This window comes from Cicer arietinum, chromosome 3, assembly GCF_000331145.2.
Source record: "Cicer arietinum cultivar CDC Frontier isolate Library 1 chromosome 3, Cicar.CDCFrontier_v2.0, whole genome shotgun sequence".
Lineage (NCBI taxonomy): Eukaryota > Viridiplantae > Streptophyta > Magnoliopsida > Fabales > Fabaceae > Cicer > Cicer arietinum.
The window spans coordinates 41,921,806-41,949,133 of NC_021162.2; the positions used below are offsets into that span (position 1 = coordinate 41,921,806).

A 27,328-nucleotide genomic window follows, 5' to 3' on the forward strand; every position below is an offset into this window, starting at 1 on the left:
AATGCTTCTATCCATAGATAGCAAGCCTTCATAAAAATATTGGATGAGCAATTGTTCAGAAATCTGGTGATGAGAACAACTTGACACTTATTTCCTGAATATCTCCCAATACTCATGTAATGGTTCCCGGTCAATCTGCATGATGCCACATATTTCTTTTCTGATTGAAGCAGCTCTTGAGGCAGAAAAGAATTTTTCCAGAAACAATATCTTCAGATCATTCCTACTTGTAACAGAACCTGGTTGAATGTAGTATAACCAGTCCTTGGCAGCATCTTGGAGTGAAAATGGGAAGGCTCTCAACTTAATGTGGTCTTCTGTGACTCCTTGAGGCTTCATGGTAGAACACACAATATGAAATTTCTTCAAGTGTTTGTGGGGATCCTCACCTGCAAGACCATTAAACTTTGGAAGCAAGTGTATTAAACCAGATTTAAGTTCAAATGGTACAGTAACTTCAGTATATGTGTTACATAATACATTATAATTGACATTAGGTGCAACAAGTTGTCTTAAGGTTCTATTATTCGCATCAGCCATATTTTGCAACAAATTGTCAATTTCAGTATCTGACTCTAACTCGTTAACACTAGCAGTTCTATTAAGTCTACGACGTAAATAAAATTTCATATCCATTTCAGGTTCAAGAGAATGAAGATTCACAAAACTAGCCTTAATCATGCATCATCATAACAATGTAATACAAAATAACAATTCTGAAAATTCCAACAATGTCTCGAATGCTAAAATTGAAGTAAAAAATCAAAAACCCTAACAAATAAAATCCAAGAAATATAAAAGTACCACCAAAAAATTATAAAAATCAAATAAAGGCAATACAAATGTTTTTGGAATTTTTGGAGAATATGAAAAATTCAAAAAAAATCAAACAATAGTCTAAACGAAGGAATTTGGGATTTTGACGGTCGTTCCCGTATAAGGTACTTATACGGACTCCTATTCCTTGATTTTTTTCCTGATTTTTTTCCTGATTTTTTGGTGAAATTTCGGGGTTAATATTATTATCAGAGAGTCCCCGACAACGACGTCAATTTGATTCGCTGTCGCACACGGGTCAAATACAATTGATCAAATGTAAATAGAGGTAATAACTCGAATCATTTTGCAAGGACTTATGATATAATAATAATAATAATAATAATAACTGAATTGAAATTAAAAAGGGGTCTTTTAGATTTTTTATTTAACAGATGAGCAAAACGATTAATCCACCTATTCGAGTTTCAGACCTATCACAAATTCTATTAATGAGTTTAATTTCTAATTTGTGATTCTATTCTTATTTGACTATAGAATTGATCAAACAAGCGTTATCAATCCTATGTGAATTTGGTTTCTTTGATTGGATTAAGCATCACAATCATCAAAATATTACAATTAACGATCAAGCGTCGCAAAATTATAATTCAATTAAATTAGAAATTGAAACCAAATTATGTCAAATAAATTTAATCAATCCTAATTAAATCCAATTTAAGCAATCAAAATATCAATATAATCAAATAAACAAGAATAGAATCATGAATCTAAATTGACAGTGTAACCTGAATTTCAAGTTGTTGATGAAACTCTGAACTCGTGGATTAATCTTATAAAATTAGTCTTTCATGAAATTAAAATAAAACTGTTTATTTCTTGTAGCAATTTGAATCCTAATTTTTCCGTTCTTAGAAAAGAAATAAAACTGCCAATATATAGTACTTGATATTGGGCTTTAGGGTTTAAAAACAAGTAACCCGCTAATTAAAATTATTAAAAAAATCCAGATTACAAAATCTGAAATTTAGACCCAGTAAAGTTCGGAATTGGTCTTTTCTTTCAACACAAAAGTTGTAGCTCATATTTTTATCTTTCCAACGCTTGCTCATATGCACCAATCCGATATCCAGAGCTCAAGTTATGAACTAAAGAGCGAGAAAGAGTCAAAATACAAATAATAAAATTAAAATGCAAATAATAAAATTATAATTCAAATTTGACCCCAAGTTTAGAAACAAGCTAAAAATATTAATCTAAGCTATAAAGAGCTTTTAAAATATCAAACTAAAAAGCTAAAAACATGTGCCCAAATGCTATGATCAATAAGATCAAATGGTGAAGAGGTAATTATTTCTAAATCATGTAATTTATGTCAACTAGTTACTTTAAACACTGACAAAGCTCAAATCAAAGAAAATAGAGTAATATGTAAAAATAATTCTACTAAGATTGAAGATGTCCTTGTTGGAAAATCTAGAGATAGACTTTTAAAATGAATCTCAAGATCTGGAAATCCATTAGATGAAGATCATGTAAGCATAAAACTTCACTAGAAGGCCTCATGTGTTTACCTCTAGAAGCATCGAGGAAACAACTGACCAATACAAAGTATCTCTCTTGAAGCGTGTTTTTACTTTTATCACCAATGCAAATATTACTGATGTCTTTATATAGTCTATGCGAGCACAAAACGAAACATTGTGGTAGTAATTCTATGATGATAGTGGCAATCTAGGTTACTTAGGAGAACAATCTTCTTCAATTATTAGAGAAGGGCCACTACAATCCTAAAACTCATGCTTTGTGCTCAACCCAAAATAAGTCCTAAAGGATTATATTTACTAAAACTTTATAACATAAATACAAATTATTAATTAAATCCTATTAAATTCAACTAATTGTCAATCCTCATTTATTTATTTAATCAAATCAAATTTAATTAAGTAAATTATAAATATATTAACATATTAAATTATATTTAATATAATTTAAATATAACTAAACCAAATCTTATTTAATTTAATCATTCGTTTTGCTGTCAGTACAATATGTATGTGACCTTTTAGGTTCTCTCTTAAATGGTAATAATATTAAATATTATATATACGTTTTATAATATAAAATATTATAAACAATTATTGGTGATACGATTTAAACCTTACAGCGGTCACTATTTGATGTGTAATAATTATCTCTTCGCCCAAATGTCTAATTGAATGCAAATCACAATATGTGTCATCCTTGAAATGTTAAATTCTTTATTTACTCGATATCATAGTAGACACGTAAATCAATGAACTCAATATCACATATTGGTCAATTATAGCATGGTCATGCATTTCCACAATCTCAATATATCGAGTGACCCAAGACATAACTTATGTTATATAGGAGGGGTGAATCTTATCTACCTCATTCACATCCATCCATATGGTTTATAACATGCCCAATAACCACTTTTATGATTGTCTTGTTACAAACAGTGTTTGATGATCTTAAAGTCTACAAAGTGGCATTGTAATGATCGTAGGGACTTCAAGTCAAATGGATAATCATTTTGATCGCATAAGAACCGCTAATGACACTTACACAATAATTTTATATTTTTCTCATGGTGGATCAATCCAGTATAATTATTAATCCTAATATTTATACCTATGTGACGACTTGATATCTCATATTCATGACTCGTGAGATGCAGTCATCAGTCTACTCACATAATAGTCTCAATGTATTATTGTTGTCCTAATTCACAATAATAATTTGACTATAGATACTTTAAGAGTGGTGTTCTAATGTACTATAGGGTCTCACGATCAAGTAACACTTGATATTCTATTAAATGAACTATCTATTCTTAGAACGTTATTATACTATACGGTTAATAACATAATAAATGATGTCTTGTGCATATAACTAAAATTAGACTTATGATTTAAATCCATGATACAAATAATAGTTTCTATAAAATAGGTCGGCATTAGGGCGTACATCAACAATCTCTCACAAGCACTAGAGCCAATCAAACATCAATGTAACATCCATTGATCTAGCGTAAGTATCATGCTACAACTTAGCAAGATACTATTTTAGCATATTGTTTAATCAGTTATATACTAAAATATATTCTTGATTACAATTTAGTGAAATTAACTAAAATTAAACTGGTATGTTGCTTACCATATTTCTTTCTTAATTACAAATTAATGACATTCAGTAAAGTACAATTTATGAGATACATGGTTTAAATAACTATAATGATTGATATACATGATGCTTCCAACTTCCACAACAAATGAAATCATTTTGATGTATTGTTTCTCAAGTGATGAGATAGAAAATTGTCTCATAGACAAATCATAATGATTTTATCATATGTAAGTTTACTAAGATCGAACTGTTAAGACAAACTCTCAAGTTATAGTTTTGATGAAAATAAACAAAGGTTAATTAAGAATGATAATTATGATTCTAAAATATTATGTTAATTTAACCTGTGCTTTTAAGTGAATTAATTTAAAGATAGGAATCAAGCAAAGCAAAGAAATCAGATAAAAATTAAACAGATAAAGAAACAAGAACATTCTAGATAAAACGGAGACTGTTCTCCAGGATCAAGATTGATCAGTACAGCCTAAAGATCAATCAATTTCCATTGGTTCAAGAAAGATTATGCCTCTGAATTTCATGCTAATATTATCAGTGCTTGGCAAGGAACAAGTAGGATCCATTGTAGTTAAAGAAGGCATTCGAATCACGAAGATAAAAGCTCATGAATCAAGCAAGTTACAACAAGTATGAACCTTCTTCTGCTTATACTGTCAAGAAAGTTACTCAATCTTAGTCTATACAAAGTCATCCAGATTGATCAGGAATTCGTCCAGAATGATCACACAGTGAACCTCAAGATTGATCATCAATCTCTAGAAAGTTCATTAACTGACAGGCCATATTGATTATCAATCTCTGTTTCTCCATAAGTTCACAATCAATCTCCATACATCTGTAGAAGTTCATCATCATTCTTCAAATTGTTTTCAATAGAATCGAATCTCTAGATCAAAGATATCGCATCAACAAATCTATGAGAAGCATGAAGGATCATTAAACTAGTCAAGAACGAATAAACCAGTCCAATCAAACATATTTCATAAAATCTATTGAAATGCTGAATATTTTTATTCATATATATTAGCTTTGGTCAAAAAGACAGAGCACTACCAACAACTTTTTTGACCATCATTAAATGCTCCAAAACACCTATAAAATAAAGGCTAATGCTCATGAAAATAACAAAAAGTTCAAGTGCTATCAAGTCTTACAAATCATTCACATTCATATACTTGAAGTTATCATTTTCCCAAAGAAATATTCAGTTCTGATTATACACATTTCTTTGTTATTATTGTATTGAATCCTTTGTAAAGAATCGACTCTCAAACAAGAGCTGAAACATCTCAGATTCTTTCAAAATAATCTCATTATTATTGTAAAACTCAAACTATAAGAGTTTAATATAGTTTGAAAAGATTGTTAGAAATCCTATCAAGGTTGATAGGTAAATTGATTAATTCTCTTTATGGGTAGAAAGAAATAGAGCTTGTAACATATCAAGGTTGATCTAAATTAGCTGCTGTAAAACCAAGAAGGTTCTTTGTTTTAAACACTTAGTGGAAAAACTCACATCTATGACGACTGGACGTAGCCCCAGTTGGGTGAACCAGGATACATCATTGTGTGGTATTCTTTCTCTTATCTCCTTATTTATTAAGCCTGATTAATTACTTGAATTAAAATATAAACTGGATTTCTGTTTTTTAAGCTAACCAATAACGTTCTCCGTTTTCTGGTAAAAACAAATAACGTTCTTTGTTTTGTGCTTTCTTAACCAAGATCATTATTGAGTTAAATCTTTAAGTTTTTCAGGAATTTTTAAGTAGGAACATTTACAATTCGAACCCCCTTCCTTGTAAATCGACATTACTACTTCACAAACAACTTTAGAGATTTATCTCAATATATCTTGAATCATAACCCTTAGAAAACGTTGGCCTCATCCTTTATCAAGAAACATTTATCATATATGCTTTTAAACTTCGTAGGGACACTATTATTTGACGATTTAGACATTTTTCACATATAAGACCAGAATCAATAATGCCCCCGCAAACATCTATATGCACACAAGAGAATCTGCGAAGAATTTAAGCATCTTAACTATGAGAAAATCTCACCATAGTCTATACCTTAGGTTTGGATTAAACCTTTCTTAACACACATGGCTTAAAAATATTCAGTATACCATCCCTTCCAGTCTTTAGTTGGAGACTCATGTGCACCATATATCCATAAGGGCAATTCCATTAACGTCCAAAGATCATATGGTTAATTGGCATATTCACAACACTTGTGGAATCAATTAATATCCCATTACATATAGGTATTGTGGTGCTTGGATCTCTCCAATTTCTATAATTTTTCCACTGGTTCTTATAGTTATTTAACATATATAAGGAGTACATCAACTTCAACGACAAACTTTCTATCATTGGAGACTTTGTACAAATAGTATCTTTAGTTTCTTAAGGATATTCCACAAATTAAATTTATTTAGTTTGATTTCAAGCTTATTAGAAAACAAATTAACTTGACAAGTCAAATCTTTATATTTTCGTTTTAGCCTTTCAACTCATTTCATATCTCATATAGAATCTATAGCATCGGATGGAATATGATTATTAGTTTAGAAACAATTGTATAAAACTCAGATTTAAGAAAAAGTTATTATATTTCACTTACTTATAGTAAATTAGACCATGTCTAACAAGGTTTAATTTAGATAGTCGTCAACATTCTAGCTTATATATTAACCATCCTGGTAAAATCATGTAATCTTAATATTATTGCTAATATGATATTCTATTTCTCTCTTCAAATCTTTGAATACTTTGAAACTATCTTAATTTGTGTTTAATAAGATACACAAATACCCATTTACTATAATCAATAGTAAATGTAACGAAGTTAAGAAATCTATCTTTTACAAACATGTTTAGTGGCCCATATACATCTCTTGTATCATGCTAAAATATCATTTCCTTTTTCATCAAGATTGATAATCAAAGCATAGTCATCCTTTCCAATAAGTAATTATCATAAAAGTCAAACTATTTCCAATTGAATGAGTCAATTGGTCTATTCCAATGGCACTCAGAATATGTTTCTTACTTATATGGCCTAAACAAAAATATCAAGGTGTATAAGAATCAAGTAACTGGATTTGAACATATTTGCATGTATGTCCAACTTGAGAACAACAACACATAGTTTGTGTCTTTCAAGGTCTCTAACATTGAAAACATCAGTTAAATAAATGGAACAACAATTATCCTTTTATTACAGCAAAACATCTTCTCTTATCATCTTAAGAAATGGAAGTGATGTTTTCCACAAGATTTGGACACTTATTAATTTTAAAAGTAAGTCCAAAAGTCAAAGTCAAAGCTCTCATAGTTTATGTCACAACAATTGCTGCATATCACATATGTAGGTTGCCTTATGAATTTATTCAACATTCTACTCATTTACACATTGTTTCCTATGCACATGTTGCAAAGGAACATATGCTCTTGAGTATATTAATCATAAGACATGTTTTCATGAAGCTTAAACAATGTTTTTATCTGTAAAAAAAATAAAGTTTTTGAAACATATTCATGTTCAAACACGTTCATCATCCGCAAAATTGGAAGTGTTCATCATTAGTCTGGTTTAATATAATGAATATTTAGTGATGAAAAATAGCCATAAATAGAAAAAGGAATGTTACTTTTATTGATCAAACAAATAGACAAAATTATGAAAGAATATTCTCTCATATATCAAAAGAACAATGAATATTATGAATGAAAGAAACTAACAGTGTGTACTTGTGCAAAGAAAAAATTCACATTTTATGTAGATATGATTCTATTTCTCTGTTATACTCATACATGATCATGAAGAATATTAAATACTGATAACAATCAGACATGAGGACAATAATAAGAGGAAGTTTTGCACTACAACTACAATAGAAAACTCATTGTAATTTGTCACAAGTGTAGAACGAGAAAAAAAAAGGGATTGTGTTTCAAATTAAAAATCGTTTTAACAAGATTAAATAAATGACGAAAACAAAATAGATAGACCAAAACGCAAAGCAACACAACCATTTTATCTTGGTTCACCACCAACACAGTAGCTACGTCAAATCCCTTCAACCTGAAGGATTTAATTAATTAATTCACAAAATGAATCACATTTCTGCTAAACACCTTAGTCAAATATTGTGTTCAAGTCTTTTAAAGCTTAGGTTACAAAAATGAAAGGTTTAAGGGTTTCTGAATAACTTTCACAAGAAGGTGTTTGTAAAGTTGTAATCTTAGAAAATTGTTTCTTAGTTCTTAGACAAACAAAGGAGCAAGACAAGTATATTGTTCTTATTTGATACATTGTTCTATTATTTTTGTTTATATCAATGAGGTTGCACGTCTGTTTATAGAGAGAATTAGGGTTTCTAGTCATTGTCCTGATTTCAAGAAATCATCATGAATCGTGATCTTTTGTATCAAATATTTCAGAGATTGATTAACCATTAAGGCTTGTCCCAAACTAGTCCTTTTAATTTATGATGCGTATTTTGATATGGAAATAGAAGGGAAAAAAAGAAAGATATCATTATAAGAGTATATCACATAGCACTTCAGAAAAATAATAGATCTAGGGTGTTGGGCAAATGATAAACAAATTTGTCTTCTTTAGAGCGTTGGCTATCTTGAGTGTTGACTTTTTGGAATGTTAACTTTTTTAGAGCTTGTCACTTCAGAGCGATTACTTCCATCAAATGCAGAAAATCAGTGGTAGAAGGAAACATATGTTGGTTTATGCATCAGGGGCAAACCAATCATAACATTTTTTGTATTAGATAGTCATCAGATGCATTTCAAAGCCTGTTCACCATACTTAGATTACGGAAATCAGAGCGGAGTATATGTTCCTTTAATTATGGTCGAACATCAGAAGAAGCAGCACAAAGTCTTATAAAATACTTGATCTGAGAACTTCACACTTAAACAAAACATTAGTACTTTAAGTTGTTCCCAAAAAATAATTTTGTTATCATCAAAACTAGTAAAAGTCATAATTCTTCAAACAACTTGGTTATGATTACAAGGAATCAAGAAAATGATCAAACTACTCTACCATCTTCATATAGAAGATGATGTCTACATAAAAATGAGGATGTCTCCGTAATAGAACAGGATGACCAATAATATTCTCAAAAAACATGATGTTTGCCAAGATTAAAAATTATATTAACCCAGATCCTAGAGGACATTCAAGCAAGATACTCTAACAACTTGAAACATTTGCCCAACGATTATAATTTTCCTTCACGCAAAAAGAAGCCTTACAATGTCTACATATAGAAGGTTCTACAAGCTTCAATCTCCAAGAGACTACATTCAATCATATTCCAATTTCTTAAGTGAAAAGCTATCAATGTTCTCTTCAATTATCAAGAAACACATTATTGCTATTTTTCATAGATTTTAGGATCAAACATTTGAGTGTGTTGTTAGTTCAACCTATATCAATAGTGTTGTGATCAGATCCAAACAATTATCATTATCATCTTGTGTAAACATCATCAAATTTGTCTAGTTGAGAGAAATTTTGAATGAATTGTGTAAGTCTGTTGAAGCTAGGACAATATCAGTCTATAGTCCAATGTTGTCAAAAGAGGAAGATTAAATTGAAAGGATGTTTAACTTACTAGTGATAATCTCACAAGTGGAGGGGACTGGATTATCTCACATTGAGTAAACTTGGATATTTCTTGTGTGTGATTTCCTTACCGATATCTACTTAATATTTTGTTATTTCAGTAAATCACATTTTTATCATCTTATGTTCTTGAACCTCCTCAAATAAGAGTAAGTTCATTATACTAAACATATATACAAGTCTTATCTTAAGAAAGATTTAAAAAGTGTAGATAAAAAAAGGGGTCACAATTCAAATCCCTGTTCTTCTGACAATTCTATTTATTTATGTCATGACACCTTGGTAAGTGTTGTAGAGCATGCAAGGCAGTAACTTCAGTGAATGCTACTAGAACCACATGCCCAACTACTAAGGAGCGGGTGTATTGTATTAATGAACAAAACATATCTCATCTTAGTGAATTTTTCTAAGAAAAATGTGAAATTACAAGTAACCTTTTACCCGTACTTTTTAACTTTGGTACAACACACTATTTTCTTTTAATGGATTGTGTTAGACACATAAAGTTGTCTATTAGTTACTACTTTTGTTGATAAAACTTTAATGTTAATCTACCCCTCAAAAGTTGTATTGTCATCCTTGGAATGATTGGTTGTCTTACCACTACATCATATTAGACTGCAGTCATATAATTTTTTTTTTGATTTGGGACTCCCTATAATTTTGATTGTCCACCAAGTCAAAGTGTGTCTAAACTAGAAAGATCTTGAGATTCTATCAAAGTGATTCTAAACACATTGACAAAGTTATACCCAAAAGAAATAAAATTCATCAACCTTGCAAAAATCTTTAAGGAACATTAACAAATATACAACATTAAATTGAATAAATAAAAGTGCACAAAGGATACCAATATTTTAAGTCAGAACTTGCCTTGTTGGAAAAATATTAAAAAAAAATAACTATGTTGCAAACATAAAGTAATGTTAGAATTTGGATATTGCTCAATCCTATTAGAATGATTTTAATAAGCACATGTATGATTGTATGATTGACGTTTTTGCTTGGCACTTTTAACAAGATTTTGAGCCTTAACATTTTCTTTTGATGATTTTGTTTTCTTGATTTTAATTTTAATAAAATTTACTTTTACTTAACCGACTTATACTTAAATTGTTTTGCTTGATTTACAAAGTAATCTTGACTTACTTTCTAATATTTGATACCTAACTTATTTTAATACACTAAAAAACACATATTAAATACCAAAAATTTATAATGTGTTACATGAATTTATAATAAATATAATATTTTTTTAGTACAGTAATTTATATATTAAAATAAAACAACCTAAATTATACATAGGATATATCCTCTATAAATAAGATGTTTTTTTCTAAATTACAGATAAGATATATATATATATATTCTAAGATGTTTTTTGATTCCAGTATCTTCGAAAACATTTTAATTTAAAACAAGAATTGATCCTAAAAAGTAGATCGTAATTAACAAAAAGAACAATTCAAAACATTATCAAAAAATTAGTAAGCCTCAGCGATCTTGGTGGTTAACAATCATCAAATGGAGAAATATCCATCAAGAGTAGCAAATATTTTATTACATCACCGGCTCAAAACTCAAAATTCTGATTTTACATCCAAAACCAAAAAAACGAAAAAGATCGTAACTCATTAAGAGAGAATGAATCCACTTTAAAATAAATCAAACAAAACTCCACAAGAATAATAACAAAAAGGGTTTTTCCATGATGTAGTCAGAAGTAGCTGATTATGATCATATCACATATGAATAATATCAATGATACTCCGTCTAATCTATCATCCTTCAACATCGTATAAAAACCATAGACATGCTTAAAATTATCAATAAAATCATTAAAAAAAATTGTATCTATCTTGTCACCGAAAATCCTAACAGAATAAGAATACCGGAGCTAAAGATAGAGTGCACATATAAAAACAATACAGTTATATATTGTATTCACACATACAATTTAAACGTTATTATTGCCTAATGATAGATTCTCTGACATACCAAATCGATGACCAAAGAATTGCAATATTAGGCGAAGAAAATAAAAAAAATTATAAATGAAAAAAAAATAGAGAAAATTGGATCAACAGGGCTCAGAGAGTTGCTTAATGTGCTCAATGATGAATCGATTGATTCATCTCATACAAGAGGTGTCAGAAATAAACAGCACTCTTCATCTTCGCCCTTGTTTAAACAAAAATTCAGAAAAAACATTGAAAGGAATTTTGGAAAAAAGAAATACAAAACGAGTAGAAAAATTGCAAATACAAAACGAGTAGAAAAATTGCTGCCGCTAGAACTATGAATCTGAGAATGAAGGAATTAGGGTTTGTTAAGCTCTGATAGACTTGTGATTTTTATAGAGTTTTTGTTAGAGTTAGTTTTCGGTTAGAAAAATACCTCTACGTTTGGGCTTTTGTGGCCCGAGTCTTATTGTTATGTGTTTGTTAATCGCACCAACGTTTTCTTTAATGTACCCATAAATAATGAAATGCACCTCAATAGTATTTAGTTTTCTCAAATTCATCTAAAAATTAAATAGAAATACATTCTTTAATCTATTCTTAATTATATTACCATATCCTTGTAAAACCAAAAAATTAACTTAAAAATGTTTTTGGAATAATTCCATTAAATGTGAATAATTTAATTGACATTTATTTATAGTTAAGTTTAATAAATGTAGACAGTATTTTTTTTCTTTCTTATAATTAACTTTAGATGTTTATAAAAAGTAGTTTATAGTAGATAATTTACTTGAGAGAAAAATGAAGAAGTTATAACATATAACACAAATATTAAATGATATTTGATAGTAGATAAATTATTGAATTAAATTTGTAGTGTTTGATAAAATTAATGTTTGAACTAATTGATAAAAAAAATTAAAATTAATTACGTAAAAAATAATTAAAACAGTAAGAGGAAAATGATATATTTTAAATTATAAGTTTAAACGTTATTCAATTTTATTAATTTATGAAAAAAAATACTATGAACTAATGCAAAAATATATTTTTATCCATATTAGAAGAGTGAAAAAATATTTTATTCTCATGAAAAAATAATCATTACCAACCAACTATCTTTTAATACACTAGAGGGCCTAAGAAAAACAACTAACGAGACATTTTGTTGAGTAGAACATAGTTAACTAATTCTAATTACATCAAAAATATGTGAATAATCTTTGGGATAATGTTTATTGTATCTTTTTATCACCTTTTCTCATATATTAATATACTAAAAAATTTACCATCTTTTGAACTATTTAAATAAAATAGGTAGTGCATTTCAAGAGTTATGTTGGAGTTTGTATAAATTAAATACCTCGCAGTATGCTATTGTCTGTGCGTTTATATTTGATATTCAACCAATGATACTTCTATAAGATAAAAAATGATCAATTTTCTTATATAACATTTTGGAAGTTTTCAATGGTACACATATGATAGAAGTAAAACAATTTGAAATGAAATTTATGAGTTATAAATATTAAAATATAGGAAAATGAAACATCAAAATTGAAATAGTTTAAAAATGGGGCATTCACAAAAATTGCTACATCATTGAAGAAATATTATTCAGGACTATGCAATTACATTTAAATAGTGTATTTCGAGAAAAACATTTTAAAATATAAAAAAAAAAAAAAAAAACAATCAAATTATAATAAGTTAGACTAATAATATGCAAGTTACCAAACCAATACATCATGAACTTCAAGAAATTGAGATATTATAACAATGAAGCTTTAAGACTCATGTGTTAAGCACTTTCAACTTGATAATTGAATGAACCCTTGCAATATATTGCAAGTGTATGATTGGATGCGGCAATTAGAACTCAATAGTTATTATTGAGGAAGCGAAAATGAGAATGAAAGCTAGGAGGATGCAAAGAATTTTATGATATGATGGACTTAAGCTACATTTAATACAGTTTTGGAATGTAGAACCGAATGATTTTAATAGACAAATAAGAGTTATCAAATTTATTATATGATATAATTATGTAATGATGAGCAAAGAATGAGTGAATTTCGATTATAAAATTGGTACAAGAACGACTAATAAAGAATAAAATAGAAATTTTAATGGAAGGATGAATGTGAGATAGTTATAAAAAATAATGGTTGCAAGGTTTTCAAGGTGCCACATCAGAGTATCTATTATGATGTAGCAAAATTTAGATAAAATTACATAAGAAGAACTGAGTTGTCGATGGATATTGTTGAGATGATGTTTTAATATATTATAAAATAGATGATTTATTACTTGTTACTTATTACACATTTATATTTATTATTATTATTCTAATATTTTTTGTATCATTAAATCCAAATATAAAATTAAACATTTGCATTATTTTCATCTATGTCTTGTGATGTTTTTTTATTTTATATTTTCAGTATGTTAACCTTTTCAACCAAATGTAATGTTGAATAACATATTTAAATTTGAATTTTAATATGAATGTTTTTTTACTTATTACTTATTACACATTTATATTTACTATTATTCTAATATTTAATGTATCATTCAATCCAAATATACAATTAAACATTTACATTTGTTTACAACTTTCACCTACGTGTGTTATGTTTTTTTTATATATCCAGTATGTCAACCTTTATTTCAATCAAATGATAAGAGAAGTTTGCTTCATACAATACCATGGAGGGTAGTTATAAAGGTACATCATCACAAGCCAAACACTATAAATAGAACTTAAAGTTTCAAATGAATTGAAACCATTTGTAGCCAATACAAGTCTTACATTATGAGGATCTGAAGCAAAGTTTGGATAAAATGAATCAAAGTCCTTACATACTTTATTATCTCTTGGATGTCTTAACAGTCCATCAGAGTTTGCCACTGTAGCATGTCATTTCAATAGCATTGATATTTTAACAGACATGTATAACCTTTTCAACCTAGGTATAAGTGGGCAGTATCGAAGTACTTTAGCGGGTTTTGTCTTCTTTTTCTTTTGGAAATCTGTTACATGATTTTCACCACCATCATTTTCATTTGATTTCCATCTAGACATATTATACTTCTTACGTTTATCTCTCTTCTCATCCTCCAATGATCCCCAATACAACATGCAATTATTTGGACATACATGAATTTTCTCATAGCTTAAACTTAACATCTTAATCATTTTTTTTTTTTGCTTCATAGAAAGTTGTCAGTAGTTTAGCATGGGGAAAAGCATCATTTAGAAGCTCAATGATCATTGAAAATGTCTTATCAGTAGCATGACATAAATTTTTTATTTGATATAGACGAACAATGAATGACAATTTGCTATATTTTATGCAACCATTATGAAGTTCTTGATTCCCATCTTCCATTAACTCTCTAACTTTTTTTAAATCCTCATAACTTGCATCCTTTGCACCCATAGGGTGGTTACTATTAGGAATATTTGATCGTCCATCATCTTGAATCCCTTGATCATCTATGACACCAAATACTGTTGGTATCTTGACCTCGAAATAACAGAAAATATATCAGTTTTCTTTACCAAATTAATCAGTATCAAGTGCACAGCGGAATTTAAATTTTGAGGCATGCAAAGTTAGCAATATAGAAAATTAAAGAGAGAGAGTTAGAGAAGAAAACACAGAGATTTATCCTGGTTCGGTTGTCAACAACAACCTACGTCCAGTCCTGAAAATCCAATCGGATTTCAGATTTTCTTCTCCTTCAATAGAAAGAATCAATTACAGATTGTCCAGTTTCCTCCCTGAAACCTATCTATCTTAATGATCTCTTTCCTATTGAATACCCTCTGATCCTTGTAGATACTCGTCAACCTATCACAGAATCACAGTGCGACTCTTCCTTGTTGAACACTCTTCACCCAAGAAAGTAGCCACCAGTTTCTAGCTGGCTTTCTATCAACCCTTTGATCCTTGTAGACAATCGGCAGCCTAACACAAAATCAAAGTACGACTCTTTCTTGTTGAGACCTCTCACCCAAGAAAGTAGCCACCAGTTTCTAGCTGGAAAAGAGAGAGAGTTAGAGAAGAAGACACAGAGATTTATCCTGGTTCGGTTGTTCCACAACAACCTACGTCCAGTCCTGAAAATCCAATCGGATTTCAGATTTTCTTCTCCTTCAATAGAAAGAATCAATTACAAAGATTTTCCAGTTTCCTCCCTGAAACCTATCAATCTCTAATTATATCTTTCCTATTGAATACCCTCTGATCCTTGAAGACACTCAGCAGCCTATCACAGAATCAAAGTGCGACTCTTTCTTGTTGAGTCCTCTCAACCAAGAAAGTAGCCACCAGTTTCGAGCTGGCTTTTCTTGCGTTCTATTTCGTTCAAAGTTTTATTACAGAAAGAATAAAGATTGTAAAACAAAAGGGTCTTCAATCTTTATGAATGTTGCTCTTCACAAATCTGGATATTCATGGATTGTTCTTGAGCACATTATCATTTCTCTTAGATTGTCAACAAACTGTATTGAGATCTGTAATCACAATTATGAAGTTGTTAGTTTGTTGCCATGAACCGTTTTTGAGAGCATAAGAGAAATTATGAAAGTTAGGAAAAAGTTATGTAAAAGTTATGTAAAAGTTTTTAGAAGTTATGAGAATAAAGATTGAAAGACATCTTATATAGTTTCTGAAAAACCAACTACGAAATCGATTTCCCAATCGATTTTGTAAAGTTATAAAATGAGCTAAATCGATTTGCCAATCGATTATCGCGATCTTGGTTTTCTTTAATCTTGAAACTATACAAGCTAATCGATTTACCAATCGATTCTTTAAAACAACACTTTTCAGCAGAACATGTCCAGACCTGTATAAATCGATTGCCTAATCGATTTCTGGGAAACTGTTTTAATAAAACTATTTTCAATCGATTACTCAATCGATTTGCCAAACTTCAGAGTTCACTGTGTTTTCAACAAGTTTATTTCAATCGATTTGCCAATCGATTGTTTTCAAAACAGTGGCTCAGGTTTTTGATGTCAATCGATTTGTCAATCGATGTGATTCAAAATAGTGATTCAGTTTTAATATCAATCGATTTGCCAATCGATTGTTTTCAAAACAGTGGCTCAGCTATTTGATATCAATCGACTTGTCAATCGCTTTGGTGTCATGTTCCTGAAAAGTTTTTACCTGGTGTTTAGTTCAATCGATTTGCCAATCGATTGCAACCAAACTTTATCAAAATTAAAGTGTTAACAATAGATTGTCCAATCGATTGTATTTGTCACAGGTGAGGTTATTTTTCAAATGATACTTTGTCAATCGATTTGCCAATCGATTCCCTCAGCACTGGAGTGCCACTGTGACTCATTCAATCGATTTACCAATCGATGTGTTACCATCAGGTTTGATTTGTGAAATGTTCAATCGATTTACCAATCGATTTTCTCCAAATCAGAGGCTACTGACTTGTGCATTTTTCATTTTTAATTGATCTAATCGATTGCCTAATCGATTGCACATTCACAAACACTTAAGATTTCCTTACACCCTTGTTATGAAATCGATTTCCCAATCGATTTACATATTCAGAATTCAACTTTTGTTGATTTCTTGTGTTCCAAGCTATTTGATCCAAGTGTGTAGGATTGAATTGGTGTTCCTGAAATTTTGCTCAATTGAAATATTAGATTTATCATATTAAGTATGAATATTGTTGAATTGTGAATTATGTCAAAATTAGGAATCAAAGGATCAAAATCCAACAATCTCCCCCTTTTTGGCATAATTGACAATTCATACAATTGTAACTTGAGCATATCAAACCATTTCAAAATCATACCAAAGAAACCAATTCATAGCATTAAATATGTACCAATACAGATCATCAGAGCATGTGTCAAAATGTATCAAATCAGCATTACATTATTAAGTATCAGAGCAAAAACAAACAACATCAGATGCTCCCCCTTAATAATGCAACAACAAGCATATTATCAAGTTATCAAGTTATAATTTTTCTCCCCCTTTGTCAATTAAGGCAAAAAGGCAGAAAACAATTCCTCCCCCTATGTTAAAGAACATAAGCATAGGAAATGAAATCATATAACTTGTATATCAGATCAGAACAAAACAAATATGCAACAGATGTAGTATGGCAGTATTTATATGATAACAATTAATACATTTGCTCATACATATATATTAATAAAACATAAAACAGCAAAAAAACAGCACGACAACCAAAAATAAGACAACACAAATAAGAAACTTGACCATCTAATCTCCTAAAGTGGGCTGGTTCTCACTATCATCTAGGGGAGAGGTAGAGACCGCTGTATTATCCTCAGCTGGTGTCTCCTCACCGTGAGTCGCAGACCGATCTAGAGGATCTGGCTGTGGTTCCTCAGTTGCTTGTCGACCAATATGCGCTATGTCTTCAAAAGATAGCTTGAGGCCTAGATGCGCTTGAATTGCAGCAACATCCTGAACAACTGATTTCAGGGATGTTTGGATAGATGTCAAGGTAGCTTCCATCCTTGCATTTGACTCTAATATTTTGGCGTTGTGTTCCATTTGAGCTGCCATAAATTCCATCAGCTTTGAAACAAATGCAGGAGCCTCAGCTGCTGATTCAGATGCTTGTGGAGGAGTTGGTTCAACATTTGGCATTGGTCTAATCCAAACATTATCTACTTTCTTCAGTTTCATCTGATTCACAATCGCTTCGCCGAAGATAAGTGTAGTCTTTGCAGATTCTTCATTCAACAACGATACCTTGAAGTGCTTGAGAACCTTTGTAACCAACTGCGGATAAGGCAACATGATCTTACTGTGTGAAGCTTCTAACATGTGCCTTAGCACAATCCATGTCCAACTCATCTTAAGTTCCTTGGACAATCCCCATAATAATATAATATCAAGCTTCTGAACAACAGCATGATTTCCTGATCGAGGTACAAGCATTCTTGTTAATGTATACATGAGCATGCGTTGCTGTACCTTCATCTGACCAATTGGCAAAGAGATGGTTTCCACAAAACCATCAACCATGATGTCTTTCACTGCAGTGTGCCTGTCCAGCGATGCTTCCCAACCTTCGTCGGCTGCATCCGCATCAGAACTGCCGTCTATTGATTGTCCATGAAATGGCAATCCTGTCAACTCAGCAAAGTCTTCAAAAGACATTGATAATTTTTTACCTTTAACCTGAGTTTTGAACCCGTCATCAGTGAGCTTGAAATTTGCATAAAATTCCCGTATCAATTTCGGATAGCTGTCCAAAGTAGATGAAAGAAAACCTTCAAGACCATGAAATCTCAGATGATTCTGGAATGTGAAGCCTTCTGTATCAAAGAAACCAAAGTCTAGGGTTCTGCCTTCATGAATTTTCCGTTTAAGAAACTCTGCTGGAATGATAACTTCCACATCCTTCTCTTTAGGTGCTGGAGTTTTCTTAACTAGGGGTGAAGTAACCGGTTTCTTTTTCTTCTGAGCAATTTCTTTCATAGCATCAGCCAACAACTTCTCACTTGGTGGTTCCTTCCTTTTCTTGATCTTTTCTGGAATAGGAGCAGGAGCCTTGCCCTTGTCCTTTGCAAGAATTTTGTGTGTAGGAATCGGAATTCTTTTAGACACAGTAGGTGGCGGTGAGGGAGTTTCACTGGTTGAAGATGATGAAGGTGAAGGAGTATGGGCTTGTGTTTGTTTCACGCGGGCCATGGTTGCAAATAGAGGAGATGAGTGAAGATAGAGTTCAGATATAGTTGCAGATATCAGTTGCAGAGACAGAGGAAGAAGATGAAGCAGAGAAAGAAAATATAAATCTGGGTTGAAACAGTGAAGAAATCGATTTAGACCTGTTCGTTTTTATACTTTTACCTTTATCAATCGATTGCCCAATCGATTTGCTTACCGTTACACCGAATCCTTAATCGATTGTGTAATTATGATGTCCAACGGCTAGTAAAAAAGTACGCAACGGTCATTTTCCTAATCGATTCCCAAATCGATTTGCCGTGTTACTTAATCGATGTCCAAATCGATTGTCCCAAAAGTCAAATACTGAACACTTAATCAATCGATTTCCAAATCGATGCTCGGGATTGTTACAAAATATTTTCCACAAAATCTGAAGTCTGGGCTAACCAAATCGATTCCCAAATCGATTCTTTAAACAAACAAAGAGCAAACTCGAAATCGATTACTCAATCGATTTAATCCCAAACAAAACTTCTGATTAACTGCCATTGACTCTTTTTCTCTGTCATCAACACAACTATGTTGACCAATCTTTCTTCATTTAATCTTCATTTAATGTTAAAGACAAGATTCTCATACTTGTCTCATTTCACGTGTCTTGAGCATCCACTTTCAAATATCAATCTTGCTTGGTGGATGTCAAGTACACCTGCAAAAACATAATTAATTTTTGGATCTAGGTACCCAATTCAGATTGGGTCCTGGGGGGTCAGTCTTAAACACAGATTCTTTTGCTATCCAAACTTGCTTCCATCCTTGATTGGCTAATTTTTTAAATTTGCAATTAGACACAAAATGTCCCTTTCTACAACAGAAATGACATTTGCCATCAAAGGATGAATATTTGTTTGGTTTAGTAAAGGTGTCATACATACTCTTAGCAATAGAAGATTTTTGACCATGTTTGACATTTCTGGTTTGCATATAACCAATACCAGATCTGTTTTTATTTTTTCTTTTGACATGCATATTTGGTGTATATCCTAAACCAGATTTTTCATAAACATGTCTTTGATTGCTAAGCATGACATTCAGCTTATCTTTACTATTTGCAAAATTTAATAAATCAGATTTTAATGATGCAATAGTATCTTCAAGTTCAATGCACTTTGCAGATTTTTCTTGTGAATCCTTTTTCAGTTGTTCACATAAATTTTCAATTTCTTTGTGTTCAACATTCATTTGTTCAAGCATTTTCTTTGTGCTTAACAACTGTTTTATGGAGTTCACATAATCATCATGCAATTCATTGAAAGCTTCTTGAAGCTCATCATATGTTGGATTAAATTGCGAACTAACCTCACTGTCAGATTCTGAATTAGTGTGAGCCATGAGACATAAATTCACTTTTTCTTCATCCGAAGAGGCAGAGGACTCATCGTTATCGTTGTCACTCCATGCAATATATGCTCTTTTGGCTTTGTGAGCTCTATTCTTGTTCTTCAGTTTGTAGCATTCCGACTTTGTGTGACCAATCTTACCACATTCGTAGCATGTAACTGTCTTGATGTCACTAGTCTTAGAGCTGGATGGTTTTCTGAATTTGTTATCTTTCTTCTTCAGAAACTTCTTAAATTTCTTGACAAGTGATTCGATTTCAGTCTCTTCTTTTTCACTGCTGGATCCATCTGAGTAGCTATCGGATTCAGGTTTAGATTGCTTGGTTTGTACTTTCAAGCATAATCCTTTCTTTTTCCTGCTTTCCATTTCGGATTCATCCAGTCGTTGTAATTCCATTTCATGTTCCCTCAATTTACCAAATAATGTTGCTGTCGTTATCTTTGCTAGATCCTTAGACTCAGCTATTGCGGTAATCTTGGGCTGCCATTCTCTGGTTAAACATCTCATGATCTTTCCAATCTGCTGTTCATTATCCACATCTTTTCCTAGTGCATGCAGGTTGTTGACTATGTGTGTGAATCTGGTTTGCAAATCGCTGATTGACTCTTCTTTCTTCATGCTAAATAATTCATATTCGTGCATGAGCGTATTCACACGAGCTCTCTTAACATCAGTAGTACCTTCGTGAGTTTCTTGGAGGATGTCCCACATCTCTTTTGCTGACTTGCAATTGGACACTCTAAAGAACTCTTCTGCACATAGGGCGGACGTGATGATGTTCTTAGCCTTCGCATTGAAACCAACCTTCTTCTTGTCATCATCTGACCAGTCGGCTCTAGGCTTGATAATCATTGAGTTGTCAGTTCCTGCAATCTTGGGAATGTACGGACCGTTTTCAACAGCATCAAGGATATCTATGCCACTTGCTTCCAGAAATATGAGCATTCTTTGCTTCCAGTACATGTAGGCTGTACCGTTGAAAGCTGGTGGTCGAGCTAACGAAGCGCCTTCTCCCAGAACGTCAGTTGAGGCCATCTTCTTATAAGTTTTACCTCTCAAGAAGTTGGCTCTGATACCAATTGTTGGTATCAGTGACCTCGCAATAAAGAAAATATATCAGTTTTCGTTACCAAATTAATCAGTATCAAGCGCACAGCGGAAATTAAATTTTGAGGCATGCAAAGTTAGCAATATAGAAAATTAAAGAGAGAGAGTTAGAGAAGAAGACACAGAGATTTATCCTGGTTCGGTTGTTCCACAACAACCTACGTCCAGTCCTGAAAATCCAATCGGATTTCAGATTTTCTTCTCCTTCAATAGAAAGAATCAATTACAAAGATTTTCCAGTTTCCTCCCTGAAACCTATCAATCTCTAATTATATCTTTCCTATTGAATACCCTCTGATCCTTGAAGACACTCAGCAGCCTATCACAGAATCAAAGTGCGACTCTTTCTTGTTGAATCCTCTCAACCAAGAAAGTAGCCACCAGTTTCGAGCTGGCTTTTCTTGCGTTCTATTTCGTTCAAAGTTTTATTACAGAAAGAATAAAGATTGTAAAACAAAAGGGTCTTCAATCTTTATGAATGTTGCTCTTCACAAATCTGGATATTCATGGATTGTTCTTGAGCACATTATCATTTCTCTTAGATTGTCAACAAACTGTATTGAGATCTGTAATCACAATTATGAAGTTGTTAGTTTGTTGCCATGAACCGTTTTTGAGAGCATAAGAGAAATTATGAAAGTTATGAAAAAGTTATGTAAAAGTTCTTAGAAGTTATGAGAATAAAGATTGAAAGACATCTTATATAGTTTCTGAAAAACCAACTACGAAATCGATTTCCCAATCGATTTTGTAAAGTTATAAAAGGTGCTAAATCGATTTGCCAATCGATTATCGCGAGTCTTGTTTTTCTTTAATCTTGAAACTATACAAGCTAATCGATTTACCAATCGATTCTTTAAAACAACACTTTTCAGCAGAACATGTCCAGACCTGTATAAATCGATTGCCTAATCGATTTCTGGGAAACTGTTTTAATAAAACTATTTTCAATCGATTACTCAATCGATTTGCCAAACTTCTGAGTTCACTGTGTTTTCAAAAAGTTTATTTCAATCGATTTGCCAATCGATTGTGTTTAAAACAGTGGCTCAGGTTTTTGATGTCAATCGATTTGTCAATCGATGTGATTCAAAATAGTGATTCAGTTTTAACATTAATCGATTTGCCAATCGATTGGTTTCAAAACAGTGACTCAGCTATTTGATGTCAATCGACTTGTCAATCGCTTTGGTGGCATGTTCCTGAAAAGTTTTTACCTGGTGTTTAGTTCAATCGATTTGCCAATCGATTGCAACCAAACTTTAACAAAATTGAAAGTGTTAACAATTGATTGTCCAATCGATTGTATTTGTCACAGGTGAGGTTATTTTTCAAATGATACTTTGTCAATCGATTTGCCAATCGATTTCCTCAGCACTGGAGTGCCACTGTGACTCATCCAATCGATTTACCAATCGATGTGTTACCATCAGGTTTGATTTGTGAAATGTTCAATCGATTTACCAATCGATTACTCTCCAAATCAGAGGCTACTGACTTGTGCAGTTTTTTATTTTAATTAAGCTAATCGATTGCCTAATCGATTGCACATTCACAAACACTTAAGATTTCCTTACACCCTTGTTATGAAATCGATTTCCCAATCGATTTACATATTCAGAATTCAACTTTTGTTGATTTCTTGTGTTCCAAGCAATTGATCCAAGTGTGTAGGATTGAATTGGTGTTCCTGAAATTTTGCTCAATTGAAATATTAGATTTATCATATTAAGTATGAATATTGTTGAATTGTGAATTATGTCAAAATTAGGAATCAAAGGATCAAAATCCAACAAATACTTCATTCAACATATCTTGCATTGGATATTGCCTATCTAATACTTCTTTTACTTGGTTCACTAATTCAACATTGGATTGCACACATTTTTCCCCATGCATGCACCAAAATATGTACTTGGTTGGAAAACCCATTTATAAGAGATAACTAGATACCTCAACTCTATCACCCTTATGACTAAATTTGCATGCAATACAAGGACACCAAATTTTCCCATTCATTGTAGAATTTGAAAACGCAAAATCCAAAAATTGTTTTACTTCACTTAAGAACTCTTTTGATCTCAATGGTTTGTCAATCCAACTCTTATCAATCATAGTTGGATGAATCTATTTTCATATTTGAAAGGTATCAAATAATAATATAAAGAAATTAAATTTTACTAATATACAATCATAAACTATACACACAAGCAATCTAACAAATTATATTGCACATATATCAAACTTATATTCTAGTAAATTAGAAAGATAGACCAAAACTTAAGTTTTAAAATAAATAAAAACTTAAGTTTATGAACAAAACTTAATCGTATTTCATCAAACCTATGAAAGATAAGTAAACAAACAAAAAAATCAACCAAACAAGCAAAGGATTATGCAAATAAGCAATGCAAACTCATTCAATTATAAAAATTAAAAATAAACTAAATGAGCTTTTATCCTTTGAAATAGCAAAAGTAATTTGAAAATACCTTTTACTTAAATTGTAGTTATTTATGATGTAGATAATCTTGTGGCAGTTATAGGACCAACAACAATATTGTGGAATTAATCAACAATTACAAAGATAATTAATAACAGCAACATCAAGAGCAATAAAATCATAAAGAAAATCAAAGACTTTATCACTTGTAGATAAACTAGATCATGAAAATTATGTTCTTCTGTTTAATCTTTTACATAAAAAAAAGTAAAAAAATCAAATACTTTATCACTAGTAGATAAACTAAATTATAAAAATTAACCTAAACAAAGTGAAGCGCCACAACACAAAATAAAAAAAATAAAAAAAAAAGAGTGTTTATATAAAAAATAAACAAACAATACCATGAAAAAACATAGAGAATATCAAATGCACAAACACAACAGAAAACTTTACCAAGATATGAAGATTCCTTGACATACAAATTCATCTTCCTTTTAAGAAGAAAACCATTCAAAATCTAAACTTGACAAAAAGACCAATATTAGAGATAAAAGGAAATTACAACTCTAAATAAATATATGGTCTAGAAAAATAACAATATTAGCAATCAAATCAAATCACACAGAAATAAAGAGCCTTAAAAATGTTTGGTATTTTTAAACAAACATCGATATCTCCTTATAGCACTAGAAGATACTACCAAGTAAAATATCAAACAAAACACGAGTGAAATCCACACATAACACAAAGGAATAGATTATTATCAAACAAAAGCAACAATATTTTTTATGTAATGATTAAAAAAACCAAAAATAAAATGGTATTTAAAATCCAACATTGAAGATGAAAAAAAAGAAGGTATTTTGTACACAAATAAACATCATTAAGAACAACAATAACAATTCTATCATATGAGAGTATAACAAATGAAATCAAATGATTAAATAACCACAAATAAGAGTATAAAGTAAGAGTAAGAAAATAGAGCTACCATAAAAGAAGAGTATAAAATAAGAGTATCAAATGTTACAAATAAGAGTATCAAATGATTAAATAACCACAAATAAGAGTATAAAATAATGTAGGTGGACTTTTTCCAAGGAGAGTTCTTTTATGGTAGCATCTTCAAGCACAGAGTTTTCATGGAATAACTTGAGGTGTTGTCCATTTACTATGAACATTTTGTTAGTGTTTTCACTTTTTATTTCCATTGCATTATGAGGAAAAGTGTTAGTAACAACAAAAGGGCCAATCCACTTGGATCAAAGTTTCTCAGTCATAATTTTTAGACGGGAGTTGAACAGTAAAACTTTTTTGCCAATGGAAAATTCATTCCTAGAAATCATCTTATCATGAAAGTACTTAGTTTTCTCCTTATAGATCCGAGAGTTCTCATAAGCTTCAAGTCTAAGCTCTTCAAGTTGTTGCAATTGAATCTTCTCTCAAAACCTGTTTTCTCCATCTCAAGATTACAACTCTTGATTGCCCAATAAGCACAATGCTTTATTTCCACTAGAAGGTGGCATGCCTTACCAAACACAAGTCGATAGAGAGACATCCCAATTGGTGGTTTGTAGGATGTTTTATGAGCCAAAAGATCTTTTTCAAGCCGGTGGCTCCAGTCTTTTCTATTTGGTTGTACCATCTTTTCTAAAATATGTTTGATTTCCCTCTTTGAGACTTCAGCTTGCCCATTAGTCTGCAACAACTTCTCTTCTTGTTCATCTTCAAGTTTAGCTGAAATAATCACATGTAACTTGTCACTCCCTTGTAAATATGCATATTTCAAATTTTCAGGAAGTGGTTTAAGCTCTTTAGCCGGTGGCTTCTCAATGGAGGGTACAACACTAGTGGTTGAAGCTAAACCTACAAAATCAATAATGTCAATAGAAATATCAATATTAGCATAATGATCAACTAGCAAAGTAGCTTTGATCTTAGAACACACAGAGCACACATGAATATATGTACATAATTCACATGTATAAACATCATCAAAACCACACAATGAAGGAAAATCAGTAGCAAACATATCGGGGTAAGTGTCATCAACCAAATCAACAAGTAATTCAATTTGAAACATAGAATACTCTTCCATGGGGTGTTTCATAGCATCAAAGATGTTAAATTTTACAATGCTATCACCAAATTCTATGGATAGAGTTTCAACATGTACATCAATTTTTGTTCTAGTAGTTTTCAAGAATGGTCTGCCTAAGATGATAGGTGCCCTGTTGAACTTACTCTCTCCCTCGATGTCCATAATGTAAAAATCTGCAGGAAATATCAATTCATTTACTCGAACAAGCACATCCTCCACAAGTCCAGCAGGGCGAGCATTACTCTTGTTCGCCAATTGAATGGTAACATGTGTACTATGTAAAGGTCTAAGAGCAAGAGACTTAAAAATAGATGTAGGCATAACATTAATGGAAGCTCCTAAATCTAACATAGCATTTTCAAATTGACTATTACCTATGGTACACGGGATGGAAAAAGGGTTGATACATTGCGTCCCATGTTTACTCTTTCATTACCTGTTAAGCTTCTCTTGTATGTGCACAACTATTTTAGAAATTCGGCATATCTTAGAATCTGTTTAATTGCTTCAATGAGAGGAATGCTCACTTCCACCTTCTTAAATGTATTCAAGATCTCTTTGTCCTTATCTGCCTCGTCCATTTTCTTTGTCTTCACTACCCTTTGAGGGGAAGGAAATGGTATATTTTGCTCAATATCCACAGTTTTAGGTACCAAAGTGTCATCAGTAACCTTGTTATTTTTCACACCAACAGTTTTAGGTATCTTTGATATTTCAATAGCTTTGCCAGACCTCAAGGTAATTGCACTAACATTAGGGGCATTTGGATTTACTACTGATTAGGCATGTAGTTGGTTTGATCCTTGAATCTACATCTGATTAATTGAAGTGGCCAATCTTTGTCTCCAAATTTTGAATTGTGGAATCTATTCTTTTTTGAAATTGGAGATTTTGGACAACCATTTGTTTGACAAGGTCTTCTAATGACGGTGCATTGTTTTTCTACTAATGTGTATTGTTTTGCTGCTTAGGTTGTTGTTGTGCAAATGAATTCCTCCATCTCAAG

General features: G+C 31.3%; 3 non-coding genes and 1 pseudogene across 3 annotated transcripts; all 4 read right to left on the minus strand.

Annotated features, from left to right (window-relative positions):
* Positions 1-26,643, minus strand: part of LOC140919765 (uncharacterized) — a 28,174-nt pseudogene extending 1,531 nt beyond the window's left edge.
* On the minus strand, positions 11,100-11,183 carry LOC113784472 (small nucleolar RNA SNORD24). The gene has a single exon (XR_003470517.1). It is a non-coding gene; the product is annotated as a small nucleolar RNA SNORD24 (small nucleolar RNA).
* LOC113784473 (small nucleolar RNA R12) lies at positions 11,322-11,400 on the minus strand. The gene has a single exon (XR_003470518.1). It is a non-coding gene; the product is annotated as a small nucleolar RNA R12 (small nucleolar RNA).
* On the minus strand, positions 11,697-11,790 carry LOC113784474 (small nucleolar RNA snoR1). The gene has a single exon (XR_003470519.1). It is a non-coding gene; the product is annotated as a small nucleolar RNA snoR1 (small nucleolar RNA).
* Positions 26,644-27,328: the final 685 nt, after the last annotated feature.